This window comes from Fringilla coelebs (genome assembly GCF_963513975.1).
Source record: "Fringilla coelebs genome assembly, chromosome: 21".
Lineage (NCBI taxonomy): Eukaryota > Metazoa > Chordata > Aves > Passeriformes > Fringillidae > Fringilla > Fringilla coelebs.
The window spans coordinates 8,255,935-8,277,070 of NC_140047.1; the positions used below are offsets into that span (position 1 = coordinate 8,255,935).

The 21,136-nt window shown below is 44.6% G+C and overlaps 1 protein-coding gene across 1 annotated transcript in view; it reads right to left on the minus strand.

The window, feature by feature from the left end:
* Nucleotides 1-21,136, minus strand: part of TTF1 (transcription termination factor 1) — a 178,122-nt gene that overhangs the window by 63,490 nt on the left and 93,496 nt on the right. The window lies entirely within an intron of this gene.

The following is a 21,136-nucleotide window of genomic DNA, read 5'->3' on the forward strand; positions in this document are numbered from 1 at the left end:
ACCTGCTGTTTTCCAGATGAGTCAAGCAGTTCTAGCAACTGCACAGACCAGTATTTACTTCAAGCTATTCCACACTCACTATTGTTCATCAACCCATCAAAGAGGATGGACAGCCAAACTTTTTAACAGATATCCAGACAAAACAGGCAGAATAAGGCAAAGTTCTGGGATATTCAGAACTTTAACATTTCAGAAATTCAGTGCTTCATCTTGACCTTTACTCAGGAAAGCAGCTTGAACTAAACTTGGAGAACATACAAAGGGAGTTTTCAATCAATAACTCCTTTTACAGCACTGCTGCCTGCTTCACAACCCTACCCTGGAATTTGCAGGGCATCTAAACAGAGCTCAGTTCACAGAGTCTACAACCAAGAGAGCATTGACTCTGGAGGGGGTTTTGGGTGGAACACACATATCCAAAAAGTGCTCAGAGCATCCCTGAGTCACTGCAGCACTCAGCATGCTACCAGAACCCAACTGACACTGCTCAAATTGCAACTGGACTGGATTTACCCAGAAGCTTCTAACCCCTCAGACACTGTTATAGGAAATAAAAGTTAACCAATTTGATGTCAAAGGCAGCAGAGTGTTCCTTGCTCTCTCATAATGAAAGGGGCATCAACACTTGGAGATAGTGGAGGCACCAGATGATGCGGAACCAAACTGGCTTCAAACAAAAACCCAGCTTCTTTTTGTCAGGACAGAACTGGGTCAGATGCCCTCACAGTGGGGCCACAGAGCTTCCAGCACCCCCAGGCAGGGTCAGCCCTTTTGGGTCTTGCCCCACCGAGAGCAGCAAACCCAAAAGCCACAGGCAGGACTGTGCACTGTCATCTCCTGCACACTGCCCCACCTGTGCCAGCTGACAGTGTCCACAGGGTTGGGATGTGTGGCGTGGGCAGCAGATACAGAAAGGATTGGATTGTTTCCAAAGGCCATTATCTGAAAAAGTCTTTGCTTTATGCTTGGGCCAATATGGTAAACTGCATCCAGTTAGCTCAGGGAAAGGTCAGACATATTTTAAAGCTAAGAAAGGCCATCTCTGGCAGGTGTATCCAATTCAGAGAGATATATTATCCCCAAAGGAACATGAAAAAAAAAATCCTTATTTATTTTATTTCTGCATATTCCACTTAGAGTTACTCTGGTGCATTGATGATGTGGAACTGAGCAATGTTTTCAAGCAGAATCCAGCCAGTCTTTCCTAAAATGACACACAGTTTGTCTAAACAGACAATCACTTCCTGGAATTTGCAGATCTAATTCTGCACTTCAGTATTTAAGGCCTCCAAAAAAAGTGACATCCATCTTCCCTCTTATAAAAAAAAAAAAAAAGGAAGAAAAAAAGAAAGATTTTCCTTCTATCTGGAGATTATTTAGTGCTCTGTTATTGACACTGCTTCTATTGAAAGATTTAAAGATAAAAATGCAGTGTATTCAAGTAGTGATCATTTTTCATCATCACTTAGTGACAGAACAGCCTGTAGTCAATTCCAACAGATTTATCTTTTCTGCTATTGATCCTGTGTGGGGCTGAGCTGTGCACAGGGACTTGGCTGTGGTGCTTCAGAACTGCAGCAAGAAATGCAAAAGGAGTGGACAAGAGAGATGCCAAGCAGTCTTATTTTCATTCTCAGGGTGTCTAATTATTTCCCTCCAAGTGGTGAGACAGGCTGCTAGAAAATAACTTGTGTGTAGACACATGGCACTTCCTGATGGACAAAGGGAACAGCTCACAAATGCTATTTCCCCATGTAGCTCAGTCTACAAGGTGTTCCAGAGCTGGGTTCAAGACACTGGATGCAAACCAAAACTTCAGGTACCAGAGGGACAGATGTTTTGTGAAAAGTAGGAGCTGCCAGTCAGGTCCCTAAAGCAAACCTCCCGTGACCTCCTGAGGTGAAGATGCTCTCTTGTGCTCTCATGAGGATGCCCATCACATCATGGAAAGAGTCTTTCTGCTTTTTGAAGCCCAAAGAGAATTGAAAGTATTATCCTGAGACTTTAAAGCGCTACAGCCTCCAAAGTTCCATGACCAATTTTTATACTTAAAACACAGAGATTAATTCTGGTCATCTTCTGAGTACAGAGTAAAGCTGAAGGGGAAAAAAACCCCAAAACATTTAGATGCAAGGTAGAGCCTGCATCTTCTCAAACAGTTCAATACTGGATCCCAGACTATCTACTATTTTAAACTGAGCCAGACTTCTATATATGCTCTTCTTCACTCAAGCCAAATACATCGGTAAATGCTGATACAGAGGCTGTGAATTTGATGGCTGAATAATTTTTGAATCCTTCAGAGACCAAGAAAGCTTTCTCCAGAAGCTGTCATGCACCTCCTGATGGATCACTGCTCACAAACCATAAAGGCACTTACTGTTGGGAGCAGGCAGAACCAGATCTCCAGCTTCCTACAGCAGCTGCTCTGTTACGGAGCTACCAGGAGCTTTTGGGCTAGCTTCCCTTCAGGTACTGGCTGAAATGTGACCCAGATACCTTTAAAGTTTCCTGTACATCAGGTGTAAGTTTTAAATATCAGCTGGAAAAGAGGCACACAAAGAACTGGAGTGAATCAACAGACAATGATGCCTCTGTGCTATTTGCAGCTTTCTCATCCTGCTGATGCCATTTATCCATAATTCCCACCATGACTTTGGGTCTGGTTTTTAGGTATTTCCCACATGGGTTAGGAGATGGAGACACAAGCACGGGCTTGAACACGGACAGCTGTTCTAGTCCTTGTAGCTGGGGGCACCCAGCAGATTAATTCAGACAACAGCAAAACCCCCAAACATTGCAACTGCAGGAGTTACATCAAGGTGAAAATCACAGACCCTATTCTGGAGGCAGTGACTCAACCAAAGCCAAGCAAACTATACAAATAAAACACATATACAGGGTCACCTCATGTATGAGCTTGACAGTGTTCTAGCTCTTCTCTCCTTCCTTGTTCATCATGAGCTTCTGAGGTTCCTTTTCTAACCACTTTTGTGAAAGACATTCTTCTACAGAGACCTCTGCACTCCTCTGCAGCTCTGGCTCCTTGTCATTTCCTGATCCAAACCCTTTTGATTAATTATCTCTGAACAGGTTTATCAGTCTGTTCTGGAGCCTGCACACAGGAACATACATGTTCAGCAGATACTTCCTCTGTGACTTTCTCTGCTACACTATTTTGGAGAACTGTTCCAAACTGTGCCAGCTAACTCTTGCTATTTGCAGACATGGGAGATGGGACTCTAAGCCATGAGCTTTTGCCAAGGTAGCTATATGGGTATACTAGCAAAAGGATATTTCTCCAACTGTATAGCTCATTCCTGCTCTTCAAATAAACTGTACTAGTAAAAAGACTTCCACTGCCTCAGCAGCAGGGTTTTGTTGATAGATAATTTCACCTCTTTCATTGCAAACCAATGTAACAGTGATAATGCAGCTTTTGACCAGAGCGAGTTGTTTTCCCCTCAGTATTCACAGCTGCCAGAGGAGGAATATGATCAGTGTCTTAAAGAAAAACAAGTGGCTTCATTTTGTCCCCCAAAATAATCTGCACCTTAGATCCATTCTCAATTCTTTTTCTTGCAAGGCTTTCCTGCTCAGAGAACAGTGTTAAACAAATTAACAAATTACTCTCTCTGCAAGAGCCAGGTCATATTTCATCATTAGAGAAGGAGTCTGATTTTGGTTGGGTGAAAATAAATCCACGGTAACACCATTTGCTATCATTCATGTCTCAACATTTCCCCTCAAAATAGTTTCATTTTGTTATATTTAATGCTTCAGCATTACATCTTAAAATAATGCCAATAATTACAAATCTCACTGTTTTATTTTAGGCACTGTTCTCCTGAAGTGACAGAAGCACACAGATTGAAAATGTTGCTGAAAGATTGCTGCTAGAGAGGAAAAACACATCCAAGCTTTGCCTAAGTGGTAAAAAGGGAAGAGATGCTCTTTGGACACACTGGAAGGAGATAAAAAAGTTGGTAATATTCGTCATTTGCTTAAAGGCTGAAGAGGATTTTGGGACAGCAGGCGGAAGCACTGCAGTGTCGTGGGTTCGTGGTGCAATATTTTGGTCCTTGTGGGATGTTACACTGCAATATTGAAATGAAGGATCATCCTCTGAAGTCTGCAATCTGGTGCCCCTCTCTGGCTGTCATACCCAATTCTAGGCACAAGAAACCCAATAAGGATATCGATCAAACTGTCTGATGTGTCAGTTAAAAAATAGCCCTTCATATGTAAACAAAAAACTATGCAGAGCAAAAAAGAAAAATTCAAAAACCTCCTCTTCTTCAAGTTATTAAAGCTCCTTCTGTTGCTATACAATGAGAATCTTTGTATAAGTTTTATGAGCTCTATCACTGACCTATTCATTTTCTAATGCCTGAAAAATTACAGATCTTGTGCCTATTGAATGAAAAAGCAAAGCCCTTTACAAGCCTATTAGGAAAACAATATTTAAAACAAAGCACCAAGGAAAATTCTCCCATTAAATTTTACAGCAATTTCCTTGGAAGAGTCTTTTCTACTGAGAACAGCTGGACTTAATTGCAGATGAGCTGACTGAAGGAATTACATCTGATTGCAGATGTAATAAAATTCATGCTTGACACCTTAATTTTTTTAATATATATTGGCCACCATCAAATCACTGCATTTGCTGGTTTGCAGGCTGAATCTATCAAAGTTTTGGCAGGAGAATAGACAGGGAACGGAAAAGCTTGTGGAGGCCTTCAAAGCTTGGTGCTTAAGACACAGCTTTTTAATGCTATTGATTCCTAACAATCAATATTTTTTTTCAATAAGAAGGTCTCATATTACCCCTTTTCCCAACCACCCTTCACAATGAACCTAGTTAGGATGAAAAAGCACTTAATGGCTTTCTTTGGAGATTTTTTTTTCCATGTTCATTGCAGTCTCTTCTCCCTTACAAAGTTCACCTTGCTCAGCCCTTCTGGTTGGTGCTACGTGGTTTTGGAGTGGTTGACCAGATGTTTTCCAGCATAACAACTTGCCATGAGGTTAAGCTTTAACCCAGAAGAACTAATTTCTTTCAAATAAAAGACATTGCAATCACATCAACCTCTAGCCTTTAAGGTTATTTGCTTAAAATCTACCATAAAATCAAAGAGCTTGCTTCTCTTCCTCATCCCTGTTGGAATTCCGTGGATAATTTAATTCTCAATGAGTTTCGCAAACAAGGTTTTTAAGTAACTTTTTACCATTAATCTTGAACCAAAGCAGTTATTTCTGTTAGGAGTTTTTTACAGTGACTTTTCAAAAAGTGGGGTTGGTCATCTTCTGTTGTGCATTACGAGGGTGTGGAAATTGCTTAGAGAGAGAACAGGGGGAGTAGGAGCTGTGCTTGCTGCCACTGGAGATTGCCCAGGAACTGAGTTGCAGTGCTGACTAATTGCAGGCAAATTGCTTCTGCTGGAATATATCGAGTGAACAGCAGCAGCAGTGCTTGCCTGGAAAGCAGAAAGTTTAACAAGGATGGAACAAACACTAAATGCTGCCCGAATCCTCCTGCAGTGGGGGTACATGACCCCTTCCTTCTTCAGTCTGTGATGTGGGAGTGTGGGATCCCCCCCCATTTGCCCAGCTGTTCCATTTTCTGCTGCAGAAAATACTGGGATACTCCTCCAATTCTTTCCTGTCTCCTGATCTAACAGGATTATTCCTGGACAGAAACATACATTTCTGGGAAAGGAAAATAGTTCTATTTCATCCCTGTGTTGCGAGCTGAAGCTGATAATCAGGACTCATTACAAACAGAGGCTGCTTCTCATGCCTGGGGGTTTTTTGTTTGCAGAGTAACACTGTGTGGGCATCCCAACACTTCAAAACCAACCTGCTGCTCCTCAGGTACCTAGCATGCCACTAATAACAGCTTCGTGAATGTTGCAGAATCTATAATAAGAAACTAATTTTTTTTTAAAGGAGTAGCATTCACTGCTTGTTTCTGTAAGTGGCTGTTTAACCAGGCCTGCCAAACATTGCAGATGTACGCACAACTGCATTTTAATCAACCACAAAAACACTCTGTAGCATAAGCAGTTAGGCAGCTATGCCCACAAGAGCACAGGTAAGTGGGCTAGTAAATATTTAATCAACTATTGTTGCATGGGATAGTAAACATTAATATTTAGTATAATATTTACTTACATTTATATCCCATGTTTAGAATAATATTATGTTTAAGGACAAGTATACATTCAGATGTTTGGTCTGGTAATACTACTCATAGACACCTGCTTAGGTAAGTTATTTAAACACTGTCATGGTGCAGGCAAGAAAAGGAAAGGATTAGTTTATAAGATATAGGCAAAGGCACACAGCTATATACATGTTTAGTTTTCTTTGTGGAGTAATTGCACTGTGAGAAATAAATGCAATGTACACATCAGAATCTCTTTGCGAGGTGGTGGATGTTGGGTTTTTAGCATCAGACTCATCACCTGGCAGGGAATGACCTTGGGGGGCTGCATTACAAAGTGCTGGACTGGCACGAGGGCAGTTTTCCAATGAACACAGCATGAAGTGCAAATATCACTCCCCCAAGGCCCCAAGCACAGACAGCCCCAAGCACAGACAGACTTTATGCCTTTCTTAGAGAGTAAAATGGAGGGGTTGGTGATTCTTTAGAGAAAAGCAGGATCCAATCACGCCAAAGAAAAAAATTCCTTACCAAAAGCCCTGGAAATGCACCAGCTCCCTGGCAGGACTGCAACTCATCCTCCATCAGGCTGGCTTTTGCCTCCATCCTGAAATAGAAGTGGCATCCAGCTTCACACATTAATATTTACTGCAGCTTGCAGTGCAGCAATAGTCCTACATCAGACTGACTCTATTACAGAAAAGACCTGCATTATAGCAAGAGGTGGCCCTTTACAGGGAGTTGGGTTTTCTGCCTGAGAACACATTTTGGACTACAGAGTCTCTATATACATTGAAAATTTCCTGTTACAGCCACCTTGCATTCATGATGACAGACAGCCTTTCTCTTCAGCTGGGGGCCTTCTGAAAGAGTTCCTTAAGGTCTTTTTTTATTTATGAACTAAATGAGGCTTCTTGTAAAATGCATATCTGTATGTGGATGTGCAGGCTTGGGTACTGGTTAGTGCCATTTATATTGGACCACTGACCAAAGCCACATCATCAGCTTGACCAGAATATTTTGTGTCAAAGTAGAGAAGTCATCTGAGGACCAGTAAAGCAGTAACAAGCATTTAATCACTATTTCATGGGCTTACAGATGGCCCATGTTATTCAGGAATGGTTTCACAACCATGACCTCAGCGAGATGTGGCGTGGCAGTGGGGCTGCTCTTAGGGGATACAAGTTGTCTGTTGTACAAACAACATTGTCACTGCTGATATCTCTGCCAGAAGGACCTGTGTGCAGCACTGGGGTTTGTTGCTTCTTTCCTTAGCATGCACTGCCTTTTTAGCAATATGCCTGCTGAATATTAACCACCCTAACGATCCCAGCGCAGCTCCACAGCACTGCTGCTGCCTTTAGTTCTGGCTGAGGTGATTTTCTGCTTTTGTAGCAGTTTCAGTAGAGGGGCCAAGGACTGGCAGAACTACAGCAGCTGAGCAACCTTCCTCCTCTTCACAGGCAGCTCACAGCCAGGCACCAGTGCTGACGCACAGGGCAAAGGGATGCTCTGTCCTCTCAGGCTGTTTTGACAAGGGCATTTGGTGGGAGGGGAAATGGCTTTAAACTGGAAGAGAGTAGGTTTAGATTAGACATTAGGAGGAAATTCTTCCCTGTGAGGGGAGTTAGGCCCTGGCACAGGTTGCCCAGAGGAGCTGAGGCTGCCCCAGCCCTGGAAGAGCTCAAGGCCAGGTTGGAGCAGCCTGGTTGAGTGGAAGGTGTCCTTGCCCGTGGCAGGGGTTTGGCATGAGATGATCTTAAAGATCTTTTCCCACCCAAATCACTCTGTGACTACGATTCCATGACTTACACACCCTGCTCTGGATGCCCATCCCTGCTCTCCCCTCTGTCTACCAGCCTGGCTGGGTTACTGGGGGTGAGGGCATCCAGGGGAACTGACCCAGACAAGACCTCCCAAAACAGCATCTGCTCTCTCTCTGACCTGCCCCCAGCCTCTCTGCAGGCACACTTCATTTTTCATTGACTGCCTGGTAGCATTGTGCCTGACTTCATTGAGAGGCTTTTAAAATCTTCAGCTTTGCTATTAGTATTGATTAGCTTTGTCCTCTTAGCAGGCTATTCTTTGTGTGTGTGTGTGTGTGTCTCCTGGCTTGTTGCATCACCAGGTTCTATATTGCTCTTTAGGGTCCTTCCCATGGATTTATAAGTGTGAATACAGCTGGGGACAGCTCTGGGAAGAGATGCTAATCTTCTGAACAAATCCCCCAGGCCATCTTTCACTGTTTAGGAGACAATTCACAATGAGAAAGCACAAACAGTCTGGTCATTGCATCTAAGCAAAAAAGAAAAAAAAAAAAAAGAAGAGTAAGAGAAAAGAGGGAAAGCAAGTTGCTCTTCCAAAGGGAGAGAATGAGTATTCAGTAACTTAGAGAGCCAATGCACCAGCTTCATTCCTGCAGCCACGGGTTCTGAACTTAAAAACACAGGAGTTGTAATTAATAGTTTGCACTTACTTAGCATTTTTGCAGATTAACCCCTCCACCAAAATTTCACCTAAATCTAAATGCAGCAATTTCTGGAGTGGAAAATAGTGGGAGTTTAATAATGCATAGAAACACCATGCAAGAAATCAAGTCAGGAATACTACACAGATATAAAAATGCAGGGGCAACATTCATAGTGAGAGAACTCAGCTACTCAGGCTGAAATTGCTTTGTCCTGTCCAGCTAATAACCTGCCTTACAAAGTTGTTGCTAAATTGTTAAAATATTACTAATAGGTGTTGCAAGTACACTTCAGTTCCATATCTTATCTTACTGCCATCATCTCCCAGATGCTCACTGCAGACCACGAGCTCTCCAGCAGCACACACCTCATCCTCCTGCTCATGGAGAAGTCCTGTGACATCTGGATCTGGAGATGTTGCTCATGTACAGCGAGCTCAGTTCATGGAAGAGGGAGAAAATACTCCTTAGGGGGATGTTCACTCGTTAGCTGACCCCAGGTATTCCTTAATTGGACTCTGCTTCCCTCAAAATTCTCTCTTGAGGGTTGAGTTCTAATCAAATTAATTTGTCTCTTGGCCAGTGAGGAATAACAGTAAATCTGAAGTCCCTGAAGGCGTGTGGAAATTGGCCCACATGAACTATATAATTTTTAAATATGAAGGAGAGAACAGCTTTGCAAAAGAAGTTTCTTAGCTGGCAAAAGAAGCTATAACAGAGAGCACAGCAAAAGGGAGAAAGTAGTCAGGAGAATAATGCAACACAGCTGGAACACAAGGTTTTGTCTGAGAAAAGCACTTCCTTGTATTTTACCAGAAAGGCATTTCACTCTGAAAATGAAATCCAGACAGGATGTTACTGAAGGTCCAAATCTTATTTTCAATAAATGATGAACCTTCGTGTCCCATGAAATATGAAAGTATAAAGCTGCATTTCTATCATATTCAGCAAAGGTAGGGGTTTTTTTGTTCCCTTTTGTTTAAATAAATTCATTATCAAAGGTGTAGTGCCCTTGAGAAGCTGAGACAGTTGCCTGTATTGCTGTGCAAGGAATTTGAGAGCCTTGGTAAAGTTTTTATGAACAGTGATGCAGAGATGTGTGGTGTGTCTTTCAAGACCCCTGATCCATCCATCCAGAGCTGACACTTGAGCTGTAGAGAGACATCCTTGTCAAACCACTTACATATTGCATATACAATGAGATAGCCCTTCATTTCTAGCACACCAGTTGCAGGAAGTAGAATTTAAAGCAGGAGGGCTCCAGAACTCTTATTTCAGATTCTTGTGGCACCAAGTGTGGAAATCCCGTTGGCAATAATGAAAGGTCAGTATCTGAATGCACACTTTGTGAGAGGGCATGGAGATATTTTGATGAAAAAGAATCTGTGCTTCAGAAATTGTCAGTGTGCCACAAATCTGAGGGGTATGGAGGGCCAATTCACGTTATCCCTGCACATCCTTTGTTTTGTCTTGCAGTTAGGAATGACACTATGGAAAACAAACCCACCTGCCTGTACCAAATACACTTACAATACAAAGGAGAGGGAAAACTATCTCAAATGGCTGGTTTCTGAAAGTCAGGAAAAAAAAATAAGGTCCAGTTCAGCCCTTAGATACACACCAATGGCCTTATGATTCCTCTGTACCTTTTACACCTCTTAATTTCACTATGATTTTATTTTAATAACACTTTTCTACCTTCTCCCCGTCCTTTAGACACACTGGCTACTATTTCATATAATATTTCCATTTTTAATTTGTGTGATACCCTCACACACAATTCAAAATCAGGAAGAATTACTTATCTTCTCAAAAAGTAACAATGGTTGCTATTAACCAGATTTTGGTCTCTGCAGTGCCATGGGGAAAAGGTGGCTCGAGTGACTGCAGTGGTAACCCAGGAACTGAAGCAACCAGAAGTCAATGCCTAAGTTGACAGGGAGCTTTCTCCTCTGGCTGTGTGTTTCCAAGGAAAGTGCAGGCACAGTCATGCTGGGTATTAAAGGAGATCCATTTTATGCCAGTTTTTGTCCGTGACAATCTCATCAGCAGCCATAGAAGATGATATGAAAAAATCTGAAGATGGGTGTTAACAATTCATTTCTTAAATTTCCATAGTTAATGTAAATTTAATAACTTCCACATCCTACCAGCTTGATTGTGCCTGCTGGAGTTCACTGCTTAAATAGTTCTCCCTGTAAGGAAAATGTACCAGGGCATCATCTGGACCAGCTCTTTCACTGCCAGGAACTTGGATGATTTCTTAGAACAACGATCTAGGCAGGTTTTTTACAAATCACTGCGAGTTCAGCTCCTGTAAAAAGGATTTTAACCTGCAGGCACAGTATGTTTGGAGGCAAGCAGGAGTTGAAGATTCCCCTCTGGCTCCATGGGAATGGCGCCTTTCCCAAGACACCTCTCAGAGCAGCAGAAATCCTGCATGACATCAGGTCAGCCTCACCCAGGGAGGCTCCAAAGGCTGCTCCAGCAGCTGGAAGCCTTTAGAGGTGCTGTATAAATATGCCCACTCTTACAGCAGGTGCCACAACCTGGTCCACCAAGGAATTTTCCTGCATCTGTTCCACAGAGAGATCTGTGCAAGGCTGAAGGTCACAGCTCTGAGGAGTCCTTGTGTTAGGTGACCTCAGCTGGCTGGGATGTGGTCCTGGCTAATGCCTAAAGGGTTTCATATGACTCAGGTTTTTCTCCTTTGTCCTTCCTTCTCCTTGCCCAGCATTTTGCTAGTTAGTGGTTATGCAGCAACAGCTGCAATGTACCCTTTCAAGGCAAATCATTATTAACATCTCTTTGCCAAATTGGCACAAACTATTGAACAAGGAGCCACAGAGTGGTTTGGATTGGGAAGGACCTTAATGATCATCTAGTTCCAAACCCCCTGCCATGGGCAAGAACATATTCTTCCAAGCAGCCTGCTCACTGCAACCCTCTATAGCAGAGCACGCATTTTTAACTCCACACCTTTTTTTTTTTCTCCTAGAAGAGGAGAAAAGGCAGGACCTTGGCTGGCTGCAGCACAGCCCGGCCAGCCCCGCTCCGCTGCCCCGGCTCCGCTGCGAAAGCGCTGGGGGAAAACTGCGGGACGTGAGCGATGCTCGGCGATGTGGCAGCTCCGGAGGTGCCAGGCGAAGCTAATGCTCCGGAGCGATACTAGAGGGCACTGTAAACCTGGCAGTTTTGGCTTCCGAATGGGACGAAGCAAAAATTGAAGTGTTTGCTATTTGCGGTCGTTAAAGCTCTCCTGGTATTTAGTGCAAAATTAGTGCTAACCCCCGGGTCCTGAGCGAATTAATTTGTGGAATTACGCAGGAATTACTCCCTTACAGTCCCGGATCCTTCTTCATTGCCAGGCCCTGAATTGTTGCATCCACTGCTGGAGGGGCTCCTCTCCCAGTAAATGGGCAGGCTTGGAGGAAAGGGGAGCAAGAACCATTATGAGAACTCAGCAACTTTTTTTTTTAAAAGCTATCACTTAGCAGTAATGTGTTCATTAATTGGCAGCCAGACCACTGCCTGGCTTCATTTAAAACCTGATGGTTTCCTTTCATTGTGGTAGCAAAGGTTCCATCCTGCACCTTCCCTATATGCCAACATCATTTTTTTCCCTGTGCCTGATTAAGGATACACACCCACAAGAGAGAAGGAGAGTTCCTGCACTGTGATAAAACAAAATTGTTTTTAAAAGTCTTTTAAAACATATTTTAAAATAAGACCATGCTACTCTAAATTAAACACTCCAATCAATGTGATCGATAGATTAATAGGTTTCAGCACCTGTCTCCTCAGACAGTCCTCATACACCCATCACTGTAATTTATAATTCTGTGCTCAACTTAAATTAGTAAAACTTAAACTGAAACAACAACAGACTGGCAAGTAAACAAGACTTCCCAATTTAAATGTAAAATGTTTACCCAGCGTGCAGAATCAAGCTCTCCGCCCTCACAATATCACCACCACACAGAATAAACACAGAGCCACAGGGGATAAGAGGAAAAGGCATCTTGAGAGGTCACCTAGTCCATCTCCTTCCCCCAGGGCAGGATCAACCCTGCCTAAATTGGTCTTGACAAGAGAGTTTCTCTAACCTGTTCATCCCTGGAGGTTTTCAAGGGAACTCCACAGGCTCCTCAGATGGTCTGTTCTGGGTGTCAGCTATTCTTATGGATGGAACATTTTCCCCAAAGTCTAACCCAAATTACTTTTACTGCAGTCTAACCCCACTAATTCTGTCTGTGAGCAACAGTTCATTACTTTTGTAGCATCTTTTATATTTGAGGAGATTATTGCTGTATCTTCATTAGCCTTAGGAAATGGACCATAGTTCTTCCCCTCTTGGGAGGTTTATTTTCTAGACTGTTCTTTTCATTTTCTGCATTTCCCTGGAAGTCTGATGACAAAACTGCTCCTCCCCAGCACTCAGCAGAGATGGGAGCAATGTACCAATGTACCACACCCCACTCTCTTTATGTAAAGCAGTGTCAGCTTTGCTTTGCTCACACCAGGGCACCGCTGTTGGCTCAGGGTTCATTTCTAGCCCATGGTATTGTCCCTTTCTCTTAGAAATGCTGCCTATGCAGCCATTTCTGGACACTCATTTCAATAGTTTCCATATATTTATCTTTGCTCCTGTCCCTGTAGAACATCAGTCTCTTCTTTCCAGCCTGTTTCTTCAGTTTGTTAAGATTTTTGAATCTTTCTCTTGTTCTCTGAGAACACTTACAGCCCCTCTCAGCTTGGTGCTTTTAACAGCTGCAATCCATATTCCACTACCCAAGTCACTAATGAAAATATTGAGTAATGCCAGAGCTGCACAGACCCCTCCAGCACCGTATTCAAGCCATCCTTCCACTTGGACAGCAAACAGCAAGCACAGTTTCCAGCGTGTTTCCCAGCTGGTTTGGTACCTCACAGCATTCCTCCCCATCCCTATTCCCCCACCTCGCTCCTGCAACACCCCCTGAGTGAGAGTCAAAAGCCTGACTGCAGTCAAGCTGCAGCTCCTCCCCTCTCAGAGATCTGCTGCCCTGCCACAGGAAAATTAGATTGGTTTGACATGATTTATCCTTGACAAAACCACAGCTTGTGGGGCTACTGCATCCCTCATGCCAGTGCCATGCCTTGCCTTTGGATCCAGCAGGCAAAATCCTGTCCCCTTTGAAGTAAGGGACAAAACCCCCACAATCCAGGGACTGTACCATGTCCAGACTCCACCCAGCCCCCAGATACCATCACATTACTGCTCTTTTTGGTAAGCAAGGGTTTATTTCTGCTGAGAGCTGCAGAGGCAGAACATAATCAGGGATATCACAGCTGGGTTTGAGCTTTGAACCCCCCAAGTACCATCAGGGTGTGGACACACAGCCCCTCCCCAAAACTCATTTCCTTGGGACAGTTCAATGGAGGTGGGAGCAGGTGTAATTTACACTCTGAAGGGAGCTACAAGGAGGTATAAATTACTCAACCACAAGCTACCTAAGATTCACTTAAAATTCACTCTGAATTTGGCACCAGAAATGTAGGAGATAATCAAGTTTTCCTTTTTGAGATCTTGTGTATTTAAAACCTGCTGTGTTTAATTTTTGCAGTCACAACAATGCTCATTCATAAATATTTCCTAATGTTTGATCCTATTAGTATGTACAGTGCAGTGTTTGATTAATGGACTAGAACTATGCAATCAAATATATTTTGGGCTCCAGAATACCACTTTGTAATGCCTAATATTTGAGGAAATATTACAGATAGGCTTGTCTTCTGACTAGAAGCGATTGCACTTGAATTCTGAGAAACCCAGATAGAGACTTTGGATAAGATCTGAATTTCAAGCGAGTCCTAATTACGGAGCACGCCGGACCAAAGCTCGAGGTCTGCACATTTCCAGCATCGGATTCTTCACAGCTCAGATGCAAATGTTGTTTCTTAGCCCTCTCTCTCAGGAATTCATAACATATTCATCAACTTGTAGTACCTAAGAGCCCTGTCCGACTGTATTTGGAAGACCTTAATTTGACTCCGGTAGGAGTTTAACAATATTAATAACTAATATTAAACTGGATTCCTAACGGGGATGCCGGGACAATACTCTTTGATCACTGCATTAATCTGGTGCAATTGTGTTTATATCAGCCTCCTTCATCCCATGTGAGCTCAGTGCCATCTTGGCATGAATATGAAATATGCAAATCTGGGGGATACACGTTAATAGTGGGTCCATCTGCTTGGATCTTTTATTAAAGGGAAGTGTGAATGCAGTTGCCATGCAATACACTCTTACACACAAAGACCACGAGTTACGAAAACAAGAGAAAACATCTCCAGCTTTGGCCTTATTGGTATTTCACATTTGTCGTTTCTGTATCTGGTTTTCATTTTAATTTAGAAATTTTCCCCAAAACGAAATTTGAGTGAAAAAGCTCAACAGTTAGGAATGACTGTGCGTATACATGCACGCACATCTCTTCCTCTCTAGTGACAGACAGGATATTACTTTTCCACTGCATATGAAATTAATACCAGAAGCACAAGAAAAAACATGTAAATGCCATCCCTTAAAGCCTGATCTGGATCTCACTTCCACTGCTTAAGACATATATAACATCGAGGAAAACTAGTTGTTGGAGTGAAAAAGAAGGTAATCCTGAGCTGGTTTGGGAGAGCCAAGCCCAAACATGAGCTCAGCCTTGGCTATGGAGTCATAGCCCAGTGCCTCCACAGGATGTGGATGAGCTGCTGTGTTCTGCTATCCCACTTTCTCTGTAATAAACAACTCTCTCAACTCCATCCAAAAGGAAGAAGCTTCTATGGCTCATTGTTCCTGTGCACTGCAACGACCTTATCTTGTCTCCCTTGGGTGTGTGCTGTTCCATGCTAATGCTTTGGGGGGAGTCTGCTGTGATTTATTCAACAGCTGGCAGGTCAAACCTCCGTGCCCCAGATATGCAAGTTCTGACTCGCATGTGGAGGGCAGAAGGTGCCCTGATGACTCAAAGTCAAAGTATCCACCTTGCTGAGCATTCTTAATCCAGGAACGACCCTTCATCCACCAGCCTGTGGAAATGGAGAGCTCCTGGCACCAGAGTTGGTTCTGAGCCTCACACTCATCTCAGAAGGCTGGATTGAGCAATCATCTTATTCAAGGACATTGGGATCTGATGTACAAAAGGGCCCATTCTCCTCCTTGATTCACAGATATTTGAGTAGGCAGCAGAGTAAGCAAGAGGATTTTTTCCATATCTTCAATATGCAAATAGATGAGTGAGCTCAGCTCTCTATTCATTGCTTCCAACATACATGACACAGATGATGCTGTTCCCATTGTCACGCTAAAACTGGGGGCTTGATGACAAGAAATTCACTGAGCTTCCATCTGCATAGAGCTGAGATGGTGGTTGGGTAGGGAAAGTCACTGCATTGGATTATGTCAGCTCTGCTGTCTGCATCCACAGTTTATTAGCTGTGCTTGGGATCTGAAAGCCAGTTGAAATCACAATTATTCCTGCAGGATCAGCTCTTGGTGCCATCTGGGGTGGGCCTCATCTGTCACTAGCCAGGACTGGCACCTTTTTCTCCAGTCCCTGGCACAGGGACTGTGATCTGGGAGCCAGCAAAAACGACTGAAGGGAGTGTTCAACCAGCACATGACCCAAGAAAAAACTTAGGTGTTGAGATTTATTACATGTGTATTTCTTAATAGCATTTTAGCATAACTGGGTCAGTTATCTGGGAGTCAGCACATGTGTGCCTGGGAGGGGGACATGTGCACAGGTCTGCTGGTTCTGTGCTGCTGAACACATCACCTGCTTGGGAGAGAATGAATGTGTTTATTCCAGTGCTAAGGAAAGAAGGAAAAAAGAACAAGTCAACCTTCCACAGCCAGCTGATTATGCATTTTCCACATCAAATTGTCAGCATTTATTCAATTACTTCACTTATTACAAGTGTGTTCTTCAGCCACTAATCTAAAACCCCTCCCTGCTGCTGTCAGCTCCATTAGAAGTGACACGCTCCTTCCTCAGGTGAAAAAGCTTTTGTGGAAGGCATCTCCTCCCAGGACAGGGCTTGGGGCTGCTGGGGGAACACAGCCCTGCCCTGGGAAGGGAGCTCCTCTCCCTCTGCTGCCCTCCTTGAGCACGGGAATCCACCCAGGGACTGAGGTGAGTCCTCCCAGGGGTAGCAGGAGTTGTTTTTAAAGCCAGACACTCTCTCAGGCAGGAATTAGAGGAATTCACAGGGCTCAGCCAAGGATACAGAGGAGATCCCCAGAGCCAAAACTGTATATTCTCCAAACACTTCCACTTTAATAGTAAGTTAAAAGGAAAGTTCCCCTTCTAAGGGGTTGTTAATTATAGATCCCTCCTTTAAACAGTCCTCCTGTTTTTATCCATGCTTACACCCCCACTGGTGGTAAAGAGGAGGAAAGCTCTACCTTCCCCAAAAAAATCAAATACATCCGAAATGTTTCCTGAGCTGATTCACTTGGCTGGGCTCCTATTTGATATATGAAACAAAAGACAAGGCAGCAGAAAGCAACATATTTTCCCTGTGTCAAGGTGAAGCACTTCCCATCACCCAGCCCATCTCTGCTGGGGTTAATGCACATCAATAATATTTAAATGATCAAAGTTTTTCAGCAGAGACAGTGATGGGATTTTTTCTGACTTGTCATGCTTGTTTTCCTTAAAGAGGCAATGACCTGCTGTAGTCAAGGCTTGCAGTTTGGCACGCAGGAGTGTTTTGAGAAGCGTTATCTCCCGAACAGAACAGCAGCCTCATGTTTCCCTGCACAACAACCTTTCTTAGCCTAAAATGCTTTGCATCCCATTTCCTTGATCTGGCTAAGTGCTTGCATGCTGAAAATCCCACCCTCCCTCCAGCTGTCCTTCTGGCAGGAAAGAGACAGCATCTTCTCTCTGGAGAGTACAGTCACTGCTCCTTTGGTTATCTAATCAGGGAGGGCAAAATTCACTCAGGGCCCTGTGAAAGCGCCTGAGCTGCAGAAAATGCATCCCGAGGTCTTGTGCGGGAGGGTGGGAGGAGGCAGCCGGGGAAGCCTCCCCTCCCAGAGCAGATGCTCTCTGCCATTTCCCCAGTAGCTTTCACAAAGGAAGAAAAATGTGGAGAGTACTCCAGGGACTGAAACATTCGGCTCTTCCCTCTCCTGCTTCCTGGCTCTGTGTGTGCCTCGGAGCAGGGCAGGGTCTGCCAGGGCAGCCTGGGCAGGAGGGCAAGGAAATAAATGTCCCCCACCCACCCTCCCAGCCTGCGTGTGCCAGAGCTCAGGTTTTCAGGCTTTGTGTGGGTTTTCCAGCATTTCTCCTAACTACAAAATATTCTGCCTCTCTGCCTTCTAAAACTCTGCGATTTTGTCTTTGCACCAAGCACGAGGAGCTGGGAAGCACAAACCTTCCCATCCTGATCAAGCTGGGAGCTGTCTTCACATTCAGCTTGCTGAGAACAGAAGGGCAGTACAAGGGTGGTGAGATGAGACAAATCCCCCCTGGAAGTGCGAGGTTGAAGCAGCCTTTGCCTCCATCGTCTGTAACATCCCAAACGAAAGCACCTTTAAGTCACTTCCTCCCTTTTCCAAACTTATTCCCAGAGATCCTGGTGGGCTGGAGAAATCTACCACTGGAACAGGGTTTGGGTAGAGCTGTGCTTGGCAGATATCAGCCCTCACAAAGGGGTGTCTCACTTGCTCCTGGGCTCAGAGCACATTTCCAAGCCGTGTGTTCCCACCTAATAAAATGCTTACTCACTTGCAGGAGGCACTTTGACATCCTTGGCCGCACACTGCTAGATAAGGAGCATAAAAAGAATGTATTGCTGTTATAGGGGATACAGCAATATGTATCCTCAAATGAAATATCCTTTATAAGCCTGGTTATTATTCTGGCAGTGAGCTCGGGTTGCTCTCAGCAGGCTCAGCTCAGCTGAGGTGTTAGTGAGAGCATCGCCACGGCCAGTGGGGACTGCCAGGTGTCACATTTACCCTCTGCTGTTCCAGTCCATCCTCTATCATCCCAAGTGGGGAAAACACTTCCCTCTTCTTCCACGCATGTCAAAAGCACCATTTAGGGAGCCAGATATAGCCCTGGTATAAACAGGTGCGAGCCCACATATGTCAATAGAATTACACCTGATTTTAATGGGTTTACATTTGGCCCTTGAGCCCTCGGGATCCCTCTGAGAGCAGAGGCTGTATTAAATATTAAGGGCCTTATTCTCCACCCCTGCCTGTGCTGGAGTAATTAAATCTCCATGCAGACCCATTGATTTTCAACCGTGCTCTCCTCGTGCGAGGAGGCAGCGCTCGGCATGAGGGAGGGAGCAGGGATGTCCCCTTGAGGAAAAACACATCCATTTTTCCTCCCCACAGAAATTCCATCCAGAAGAAAACTATACCCAACATTAAGTGTTTTCAAAACATGCTCTGGCCAAAGAATGCAAATGGTCTCAAATGAAACAATGACTCCAACCCTTCCCCATTGCCTCCAGCCTGTGACAGCAGCACCGCCGCTGCTTTGCCGCTTCCTTCAGGCTCCCGGGTCTGTGAGTGCCACGCGCAATCCCTCTCCTTCCCACATCAGGACCTTCTGAGCCAGACCTGCGAGAGGCTGGGTGATTTCCCATCCTCCAAGGATCTCCCGAACCGCGGTGTAACCTTGGACAAGCCCCACAGCTGTTGCCAGCCTCTCCCGGGGGTTGCGCTCACTGGTTAATTCCGGTGCTTTGCCTGGAGCTAACGCCTTTTACCTGTGTGTGTACAAGTATTATTGCCAGCTTGTGATCTTTTGAGCTAGCAGGGCTGTGAAAAACGACTTTGGTTTTTCCTTAAATGCCACGGAGTTTAGAAGTGTGACGGCTCACACTGTGCTGTTATTCTTTCCAATTGAAACCTAATGATGCGTGCATATCACTTAACTCTGATGTCAATAATCAGCACACCACTTGGTCTTTGCCGTGGCTATTAGAGGGAATGAAAATGAAATACCAACTCCGTTTTATCCTGTTACTGTACCATAATAACTAATAAAGAAGTAATAAGTGAGACGTGGGGAATTTCCAGGGGAGTCATTACTACAGAGCAGACCTAAAGGCACAAAGTGAAATCCAGGAATATTAGCCAGCCCTGGATTCCCAGCCAGTGCTTCTCACTTAAGCTATACTGCCGCTCTAAAATAAGTGTTTACAGAAGAAGTTACCATGTGGAAACTATCAGACTGTGTCCTGGAGTGGAAACTGAGCCAAAATCAAAGACATCCTTGCAGGTAAAGACCACCCTGTGCATTGGCATTGCGTTTAGGCTGGGCCACAGTCAAGACACAATGCCAGCATTTCATAAATCTCACTTACGCTCCAGAATATGGGAAACGTTTCCCAGAACAGCTCTAAATCACCTCTGTCTGGTTGCAGGATGAATCGTGGGTTTTCCAGGGACTCTTAAGTGGGAGAGGCCACCTGGAGACCTCAGGGCAATGGGTCAAAGGAAACCATAGAACAAAATACTGAGTGCATGAGGTTCAAACCACGTGTAAGATGGACAATGCATTTTCTGGCTCAGAAATCACTGAATTCTTGGTTAGGGAGGAGCAGTCATTTTTGGGTGGTTGTATACATAGGAGGCCGTGGTGATTCTTTGGATTTCCTCCCCATAAATGAACTGTCGTTTATCCATGAACTGTCATTTATCCACATGTCAAAAACCTGTCGCTGCTCAGGAATTCTGTCTTCAGCAGCTGCCTGGTGCAGGGAAAACTTGGACCTTTACCTGCCACAGTTTTATCCACCTTTTCCACAGCTGGAGCCTCCTCTGCCCCTCAGCATGGACACAACAGAGTTGACCTAAGCAACCCCAGCTTCTCCAGCCCCGTGCTGGAAGGTGCTGTCACACCTTACAGTCCCCCACCTTTCCAAAGCAAAACCTGGTTCAGTTAAATCTCACAGCACATTCCCACCAGTATCAAGCATTTCCCAGCCATCTGATTTCCCCATCTCCGAGTTCCTGCTTTGTTTATCCTATTAATTCCAACCACCCCCTCTTCCCCCAACACACACGCACGCAGCCTCATTTACAGCATCTTCACCAGCAGAAGCCTCCCCAAAATATTCAGGGCACACCAAGCGAGAAGCGAGGACTTACACGTGTGGGGAAACCCTCGTGACTGGAGATTTTTTTTTTTTTTTTTTGCTCTCTCTCGAGCAAACATGAGCTCATGATTTTAATTTTTTTTTTTTTTTAAAGCTCTTAAAGGAAAAAAATAAAAGAGAAGCCCCGAGGAGCGGCATTCCCGGCTGCCGTTATCCAGCCGGGGGCAGCGGGACGGCGCGGATGCTGCACCGGGAGCCGCGGGGCCGCCGGGGCTGAAGGCTCCCGCTCGCAGCCTCCTCTTCCTCGGGTGGTTTTCCCTCCCTCCGCCTCCTCCCCCCCTGCATTTCCTCCTGCACCTTTAAGAAGCCCATTGCCGCCGGTGGGATGGTGTGTG